The sequence below is a fragment of the Mastomys coucha genome, unplaced genomic scaffold (genome assembly GCF_008632895.1).
Source record: "Mastomys coucha isolate ucsf_1 unplaced genomic scaffold, UCSF_Mcou_1 pScaffold20, whole genome shotgun sequence".
Classification (NCBI taxonomy): Eukaryota; Metazoa; Chordata; class Mammalia; order Rodentia; family Muridae; genus Mastomys; species Mastomys coucha.
In genome coordinates, this window is record NW_022196903.1 from 95,538,340 (window position 1) to 95,547,572 (window position 9,233).

The 9,233-nt window shown below is 36.7% G+C and overlaps 1 long non-coding RNA gene across 1 annotated transcript in view; it reads left to right on the plus strand.

The window, feature by feature from the left end:
• The first annotated feature begins 631 nt into the window (after window positions 1-631).
• LOC116098278 overlaps window positions 632-9,233 on the plus strand; it is a 41,954-nt gene continuing 33,352 nt past the window's right edge. The window contains exon 1 of the long non-coding RNA XR_004121775.1: window positions 632-744. This is a non-coding gene — a long non-coding RNA (uncharacterized LOC116098278). The remainder of the gene's footprint in view (window positions 745-9,233) is intronic.

Below are 9,233 nucleotides of genomic sequence, written 5' to 3' on the forward strand. Positions count from 1 at the left end.
AATCCTGTTGTCTTAAGGTACTTTGTTCCCAGGGGTACTGGATGGGAATGGATAGCTGGACATCTGGTTACAGTCCTCTCTATTTACCTAGTTAGGCTTTGCAGGGGAGCACACCTCTGCAGGTTCTGCCCCATAGTTCATGCTCAAAAGAATGACATGCAATCAACATGTCATGAAGTTCATTTGACATAATGCATTCTGCAGCAAGGCATTTATTAATAGAATAGCACAAGGTACTGTTTTGTTCCTATTGTTTGACATAATGCCAGTACAAGTTGCTGTTCCCTAGCCATTATGTCCTCATGTTAAAAGTAGTGTGCCTACGAACGGCAGAACATTAGTTCCTTTTAAGGCAACTGCTCAAACTGTCTCAGCAATCCCTAGCAAACAGTCTCTCATTAAAGTAAGTTCTATCCCCTGAGCAATGACTGAATGACAAATGCCAGGATAAAACAATAATCAACACCTCAGATTCTGTAACAAGGTAGATAAAGTAAAACAGAAAGTGGATTTCATGGGCATTTACTTCTTCAGGCCACATAACAGTCAGGCCTTTTTGAGAATCAGAATCTTCTGATCCCATACACCCAACTGACAACTGCTTATATAAACAGCCACTTAAGAGCTACTTCTTTCCTCTGCTAGAGCCCAAGTCTTTCTGGGAACTTTATCTTTTGTCATTTGAATCTGAGAGACCCACTATATTGACTGATTTCTTTTTTTTTTTTTTTAACTTGACACAAGGTAGGTCTGTGGAAGAGAAAACTGTTAAGAAAATGCCTCTATCAGATTGCCTGTATGATATTCTGTTGGACAGTTTCATGGTTGATGGGGAAAGACCCAGACCACTGTGGATGGTGCCTCTTCTATACAGTTGGTCCTGGGTAATATAAGAAAGCAGGCTCAGCAAGTCATGGGGAGCAAGAAAGTAAGTAACATTCTTTCATGGTTTCAATTTCTGCCTCTGGGCTTCTGTGTTGACTTCCGGTTCTGTTTTCCCTCAGGGGTTGACTGTTAACTCAAAGTAGAAGATGATGTAAACCTTTTCCTCCAAAAAGTGACTTTGCTCATTGTTTTATCACAGCAATAGAAATGTAGCTAAGACACCCGCCCACTGCTGGTTGCCCTGCCTCTCACTTCTTTCTAGTTCGTAACCTTCCTTGTATTTGCTATGCTGCTCTTCCTTTTCTCAATACACTCCAGTCAGGGTCGCTTTCTGCTTTTGGATCCTGTCTGAGCCACAGAGGTAGGGAGAATTCAAAGCAGTGAAAATCAGCTAGGGTTCACAGATATTATTTTATATTTATCACCTCATAAATACCTGTGGATATTGTAGAGAAGTAATCTTTTCAAGTCAGAAAACTAATGCTGATGAAAATGTTATAGGGTGCTAAAGTATTTTAAACTAAAAGACTTGAAAAATTCAGTAACTTTAGAAAATAATGAAATTAATACATGCTATACTATTTTTAAACAGATATGCTTTCATTATTCTTTTCAATAATGTATCAATATTGGGTATGCATATGTGAATAGAAGTTCCAGGGAGATCAGAGGCATTGAGTACATATGAAGCTGAAGTTATAGGAGTTATAGGTGGCTGTGAGCTACCTTACATGGGTTCTAGGAATCAAACTGTGGTTCTCAGCAAGGGCAACAAGTGTCCTTAGCCACCTCTCCACCTCTATCCAACTTCTTTGTGCTGCCTATTTTCATATCTTTAAACTAGCATAGAAAAATGTCTAGTTGCTGTAGAATAGAACAGAACTCTTACAAAACTCACAAAAATTGAGGAGAAATATACTACTATGGTCAGTTTTCTTTTATAGAAGAGATAAGCATGAAGTGGATTACCTAAGTAATCTTTGATATACATGAGATTTCATTATTGCTTTTCATGGCATCTTTTATAAAAGAAAAAAAAAAAAACTCCTGTTGCTCCAGGAATCAAGCCAGTTGTGGATGGTTATCACCAATTTCAGGTCGAATAGCTTGGCCTCACCATAACCTTTCCATCTAAGGATCTGTTTAAAGATAACAGACTCTTCTGAATTATTATCTCAATAATTTGGGGAGTGTGTCTTCACTGTTGGTTTTTGTTCACTGGGATTCAATGTGGACACACCAATTTCTCCTAAATATTGCTGGTTCTATAGTTTCTACATTGAAGATGGTTACTTGACTCTTAATGAAAGCTTTTCTGTCTCTGTGCTGGTGAACTCTTATCTGCTTAAACATGAAAAAAAAATCACTTCCTGGTGATGCTTTTTCTTCTGTGTTTATAATTTAAATGTATGGGCTTGGAAATGTGCGTCTCTGCTCCCCGTGCATTGCACACTTCAAAGAGTAATTATATGCTTTCACCGTTCCGCAGCAATAATACTCTAATCAATGCCTTATGCTTCTATGCAGCCCAACTATCACTCCCTTTAATCTGCAGTACACTGACTTCTCAGAGGAGCATAAAAGAATGAAACTCTGTTTTCTTTCATAACTGTAATGGTGTGTTTACCTTTAACCCTGGGATTTGATCATAACAAGGCTGGATTGCTTGTGTTCATGGGTAAGAGGTCTAATTGAAAGTACATTTGGTCACAGAAAGATTAGGCAATTTAGAATAAAAAGAAGCCATAGTGGTACTTTATAGGGGCAATTATCCGCGTAACAGTTTTGATTTTCTGAACCTGAAACCCAATTATAGCACAATCTTCATCTAGCATACACTCGAAGAGAGCCCTGGAAGAAAGGAAGTACCCTGGTGGGGTAGAATCAATGCTTAGCTGAACATTATGATGATTGAATTCTAGTTCTGCCACGGCCTAATGTGTCATCTTGAACAAGTTAAAAAAAAAAACACCTTTGCAAATAAAGAATAAATGTGAAACTAGCATAGGAAAGTACTCTTACCTACAGATTGTTAGTGGACTTTGGAGCTATGTGTAATAAAACATGCAATAATACAATTTTAGAAAGGAAGAAAACATTGGGAAATGCAAGACTGGCATGTGTAGAGCTAGGTTACAACAGCAAGAAGAACTATACATTCCTCCCTCCACATCTTCCTATCCACTATGCAAGGGGAATTCCTTTTCTGGGCCCAGAGCATCAGCCAGGCAAGCAAGTTCTTTTAATTAGCTTTCAAATTGGCACAGAGCAATCAACACATGCTTCCCTCTCTTGCCAAAATTCAGTGTAGGGTTGATTATCGAAGCATAAGACATTACTCGGCCTAAGTGACTAGTTTAGTGTTGGACACAGGACTGAGAAGGCCCAATGGAAGTAATGTTTGGGAATCTCAGTAAGGAAAAAGGAAAGAGCCTAACTTCTGCATTAGGAGATGGTGTGCAGATATAAGGTTAGAACTACTGTGGTTATTTTGTTACCAGGAGGAAAACTGGTCAGAGGAGAAATGTTAGAAAACTGTAGAAGCAGATCTAAGTCTTCAGGGATATTTAAGACCTGGACTGCTTCAGTCAAAAGAACCCAAAAACTTTCTTTTGTTATTTAAAGTTTGAAATGAGTCTTTTGACATTTGGGCTCAAAGCTTCATATGTAGGGGGGAGGCACTGTGAAGCAATGTCAACAAGTGAGTGAACAAGCAGGAGGACTTGAGAAAACTAGTCCCTTCTTACCCTTTTCCTTTCTAAGATTGACAGCTAGATTTCCTAGGGGGAAGATCACAGAGGCAGAGAAAACAGCAGATGTGGTAATTTTAACTAAAGTGTTTCTTCCAGTATCAGTGGTTTAATAACATGTTTATTAGAATTCAGGTCCCTATGGGAGAGAGGAGGGAGACAAGAGAGTCCTGGGACTTAAGGAGGATTCCACATTAGCACAAACTTTGCATTTTGCACAAGTAGCTTCCAGGATTGCAAAGCATGTTGATATCTTAATATCTCACAGCAGATGAAGGAAAGAGGGTCAAGCTTTTCTCTCTTTCGCTAGATTGTAAACACATGGCCAATCATACATGCCAGAGACTTGGAAATTAGCTTGCACTGAGGCTCAGAAGGATAAACTGATCTGGTGAATGCAGATCAGGTTTCTTCCTCCTTGCTGTAAGTACGATGTAAGCAATGTTTAGGGCTTGCTATATTTGCTCAGAAGCAGCTTATCCTACAAATTTAAATCTGCCAGACAAGTAGCCCAGAGTAGAAAACTAACAAGTCAGAATACCACAGAGAAAGCAGACACATATTGAGCGGAGAGTCATATGTGCAGTCACAGGGAATGAGCCACATGTGTACTTAGCCAAGTGCTCTCCAGTTGAGAGGTCCAGTCATAGGGAATGAGTTACATATGCATACTGAGCCAAGTGCTTTCACAAATCTCTATCCAGAACATGTCATTTCTCAAGATCAGAGAAAATTCTAGATTTTATGTAAAATGTTTTGAATCCTAAATGATGGAAAATATTTTTTTCCTAATAATATAGCCCAGTCTAGTCATGAACCTTCTTTCCTCTTCCTTGTCTGACTCCTAGAATTACAGATTTATGCTGTAGCACCTGATTACTTCAATTATTAGAACCCAAGAAAACAAGTTACTCCTTTTCCTTAACTAGTTCCATTTGATAGTCCTTATCTTATTATTTATTTAAAAAAAAATCTTAGTCTAGGATCTGGAGAGAAGGCTCGGTGGTTAAGAGCGCCTGTTGCTCTTACAGAGAACCTGTGTTCAGTTCCTAACATTTATATGGTAGCTCACAAGCATTCAAACTTCTAGTTCCCTGGGGGATCTAACACTTCCTTTTGCATTCTATAGGCATGAACTTGGTACACAGATATACATTCAAGCAAATCACACACATGTACACAGACACATACACAAACACACACATATAACAAAAAAGAAAAAGTCAGTCTATTTGTAAATTTTTGAGCATGTGTACCTAATAAAATGCATAAATACTAATTGAAAATATATATACCATCAATTCATAAGAAAAGATTGCTCTGTTAATTTCTAGTCCTTTAAGTATAGAATAAAAATATAATATTCAACTTTTTCTTCATTGTTATAATTTATGGATTCAGTTTTGAAGATGGCTGTTCCTTGGACCTGTTGAAATATATTTTTAAAGGAAACTCATACTTTAAAACTTTTATCTTATATGTAATTATTTGCTATGTAGTTGACTTGTTCTAAAGTGAAGAAGAATTCCATGTTTTCTACTAGCAATTTTTCTTTTGTTACTCTATAATGAAACTTTGTCATCTGACAATCTTGTATTGTAGGATTCCCCCAATTTCTTTGGTTTGAGTAATGTCTTCAACCTTTATGGTTGAGATAATAAATATTTACAAAAGCTTGTCCTTGTTTGCTTGCATCATTTTTCAATTCAAAGGCTACATACATATTATACTGGGTGAGGGAATCACTTCTGACTCTGATAATACAGAATATGGATAATATATATTACATATATTATATGGATAATAATATAATACATATATGGATATATATGTACCAATGTAGATTTTTGAAACTATACTTAGAAGATCAATTCATTATTGTCTTGAAACACAATATTTAGATCTCAATGGTACTTTTAATTGCTGCGTTGGCTAGTGTTAATTGTCAACTTGACAGAATTTAGAATTCCCTGATGGCCTCTGGGCATGACAAGTAGGTCAATGCATATGGAAAGACCCATATTTACTTTGAGCACAGCCACTGCCTGGATGGGGACCACGCACTGTGTAAAATGGAGATTGGTCTGAGCAGTGCTCTTGTTCTCTGCTGCTTGACTCTCCATGTAATGTAATCAGAACCTTTACGATCCCCTGTGACTTCCTTGTTGTGACTGCATGTGTATTAAGAGAAACCATTCCTCTTGCAAGTTATGTTGTTTCGGTATTTTATCACATAGCAATGAGAAAACAAACTGAGGCAACACCTTTCTTTATACATAAAACGTACTTGTTCTGATAGGATAATGCCGTTTAGCCCAGACTAGCCTAGAGCTCACAATCTCTCTGCATCAGGCACTGAAAACTGCTGAGATCACAAAGTACATTGCCATCCTTGGCTCAAACCAAGTAATTGTTATTATTTTTTGTTTTTGTTGTTCTGGTTTTTTGTTTGTTTTTGTTTTATAATGAAAAAGGATCTTACTTTGTGGTCCTGTCTGTCCTTGAATTTGTGATGATTCTGTTTCTGTCTTCTGAATGCTGGAAATAGAGGCATCTGCCATCATATTTAGCTTAAAGACTAAGAATTTTATGTAACACATTTCATTTTCATATTTAACATAAAGTTTTCCCTTTTCTCAATTATATCTAGATTTCTTTTAAAGAACCAAATACTTGATAACATATAGAAGCTGCAATTTAACATTACATATTGCCTTTTATGGACTTGATTATAAAAATCAGAAAATCTCAAGAAGATTCTTTCTTGTCAATGTGTCTTTGATTTAAAGAGCTGAGAAAAAATACATGATTTAGTTTACTTTGAAAAATCTGACTTAAGTAACTACGATCAGTATGAATGTCAAATAACCTAGGCATGCTACTCATTCTTCCCAGAACCCAGTCAGAAGAAGCCTCATGAACCATAAGGTAATTCCTATTTTATCTTCTTAATTAATATCTTTTGGGAGCTATAAACTGTGTGTCAACTGACCCAGTGAGAGCATACAGTTGAGTGATTTATTATATGGTCAAATTGAGAAAGAACATATCCATCTTCACTCAAAATGGCTCCAAATATAATTATTAAACAATTTCTCCAGTTTTCCTAAACTTTTTCAAACTTAGGTACACACTGAATCATATTCTATCTCTGATGGTTTGCCAATTCTGGTTATTTCATACAAACTTGCCTTATAATGTATATAGTCTCTAATGACTAGCTTCTTATTTCTATGTTTAATTCATGCCATGACCTACACAAGAACCCATCTTTCAAAAAGATTTTATCTCATTTTTAATTATGTGTGAAAGTGTGTATATGTATGAGAGTATGTGCATATGAATGAAATATCCATGGAGGCCAGAAGATGGGAGTGGATCTGTTGGAGGTGGAGTTACAGGTAGATGAAAATGGCTTAATGTGGATGCTGAGAACTGAATTTCAGAAACACCATGGGCTCTTTACTGTTGATCCACCTTTCCATCTCCAAGACCTTTTTTTTTGATTGCTGAACATTTATTTACCACCACAATTTATTTAGCCATGCATTCATAGATGGGCATTTGAATGCTTTAACTTTGGGGTTTCATGATAATGTTGTTCTGAACATCAATAAATAAATACTGTGGGAACGTGAGTTTTTCTAAGCATCAACCTAGGAGTAGACATGCTACAGCTTTATGTATAATCTCTGAAAAATTGTCACACTGATTTCTAAAACACCTGTACTATTTTAGATGCCACCAATGATTTACAAGTGTCATAGTTTCTCTACAATTGTCTCTTTTTGATTATCATTTTAGTGATAATCCATTGTGGTTTCAATCTGAGCTTTCCCTATAATGCCCTATAAACTGTTGCTTTAAAGCTTTTATATCTGATTAAGAAAAATAGAAACTAAGTAGTTTGATATTGTTTGAAACAGACCTTTTAAACTAAACTACACTTGTGTTGATAATGCGAACCAGAAAAATAATATAAACAAAAGGAAGCAATTTATCATTTCAGCAGACTCCAGTATCAGTTTCTTAGTAGGATGATATATTTATACCATATATTCACTTATTTAAACAAATCAGTGGTGATTGCTATTTTACCTGTTTATGGAGAAGGAAAGGGGCCCTTTGAAACACATAAGTCTATAAACAAGAACCAGAATAAGGAGACATGAGCAGAAGCTATGGCAGGGACCTGAGCAAAAGGATATAGCTATGATCAGATAGCAGCAAAGGAATGGTATTGATGAAAAAATGAGACCTGACTATACACTATACACAGAAAACATTATAAGAGGGATGGTCATTGAAAGCTGTAAAGAAGAGAGAGAACTTTATTTGGAGCAATACAAAATGCATTAAAGGAAAGCATGTGACAAATTATGCCCAATCAGTAGTATTCCCAAAGTATCAATCATCAAAGTAAGATGGATATTTTATTAGGACTTATTTCAAATTCTGTTCTCCAGTCTTACTTAGATCTACAACGTCTGAAACTTCATGAAGGGAGGAGGGGCCAGAGTTCTATGTACAAACCAGGCAGGTGATACTGAGACCCACACAGGTTTGAGAAATGCTTTTTAGAAGCTAGAGTTATAGTGCTATTACACAGGGTTAGAAAGAAATAAAAGTGGCTAGAAATGGAGGCTAGGGATTTTAGTGAATTTCATAGCTCAAAGAGAGGCCATCAGAATTTGAAGAGTAGGGAAGTAATTGGTTAAAGTGGCAATTAAGGATGATTAAGAATGATTGCTTAAAGTGGAAATTTGGGATTATTAAGGTGACAGTAGTGAGAGAGAGAAATTGCCTACATGATTTTAGAAGTAGAAGGCTAGGAAAAATGGAGAGGCTATTGCCATGATCCAGCTGAAATGTAGTTGATGCATCTGAGAGCTATCATTGAAAGAAGTCACTTCAGGCACAGAAAATCATTTGATTCACACACACACACACACACACACACACACACACGCACAAACATATATTGGGGAGGAGGGAGAGAGAAGGAGGAAGAAGAGATAGGGGTAGGGAGGGAGGAAGGAGGGAGGGAGAGAGAGAGAGGCCTTCAACTCTTCTATAGATTTCATGGAGAGTGTCATTCTATTAGCTGCTATGGAGAAAACAAAGAGAAGTAATTATGGAGTTAAAGAATCAAATTATTGCTGGACACTATCAGCCTAGATTTCACTAGAGTTTAGTTAGCTACTTGCTTAATATACTGGTTTCTTAACTATGAAGCTGTTAGCTTCCTACAAAGGCAAAATCACAGTCATGATAAACCCCAATCTACAATGTGTATGTTATAGAATGAGATTTATTAAGTTTAGATTCCTGAATGTGTCAATGATTTAAATGATAAGTTCAATGAATTAATTGATCATTTTAAATATATCTCTAGACATTCCAGTGGAAGTAGCTGATTGGCGGGCATAAGCAGTTCAAAGGTTGTTGGAATCTGGCTTTGGACTAAAAGTCACCAAATGTGTGGCTGAAGAAAGTGATGAGCAGGGCTGTGGTGGCACACACCTTTAATCCCAGCACTTGGGATGCAGAGGCATACAGATTTCTGAGTTCAAGGCCAGCCTGGTCTACAGAGTGAGT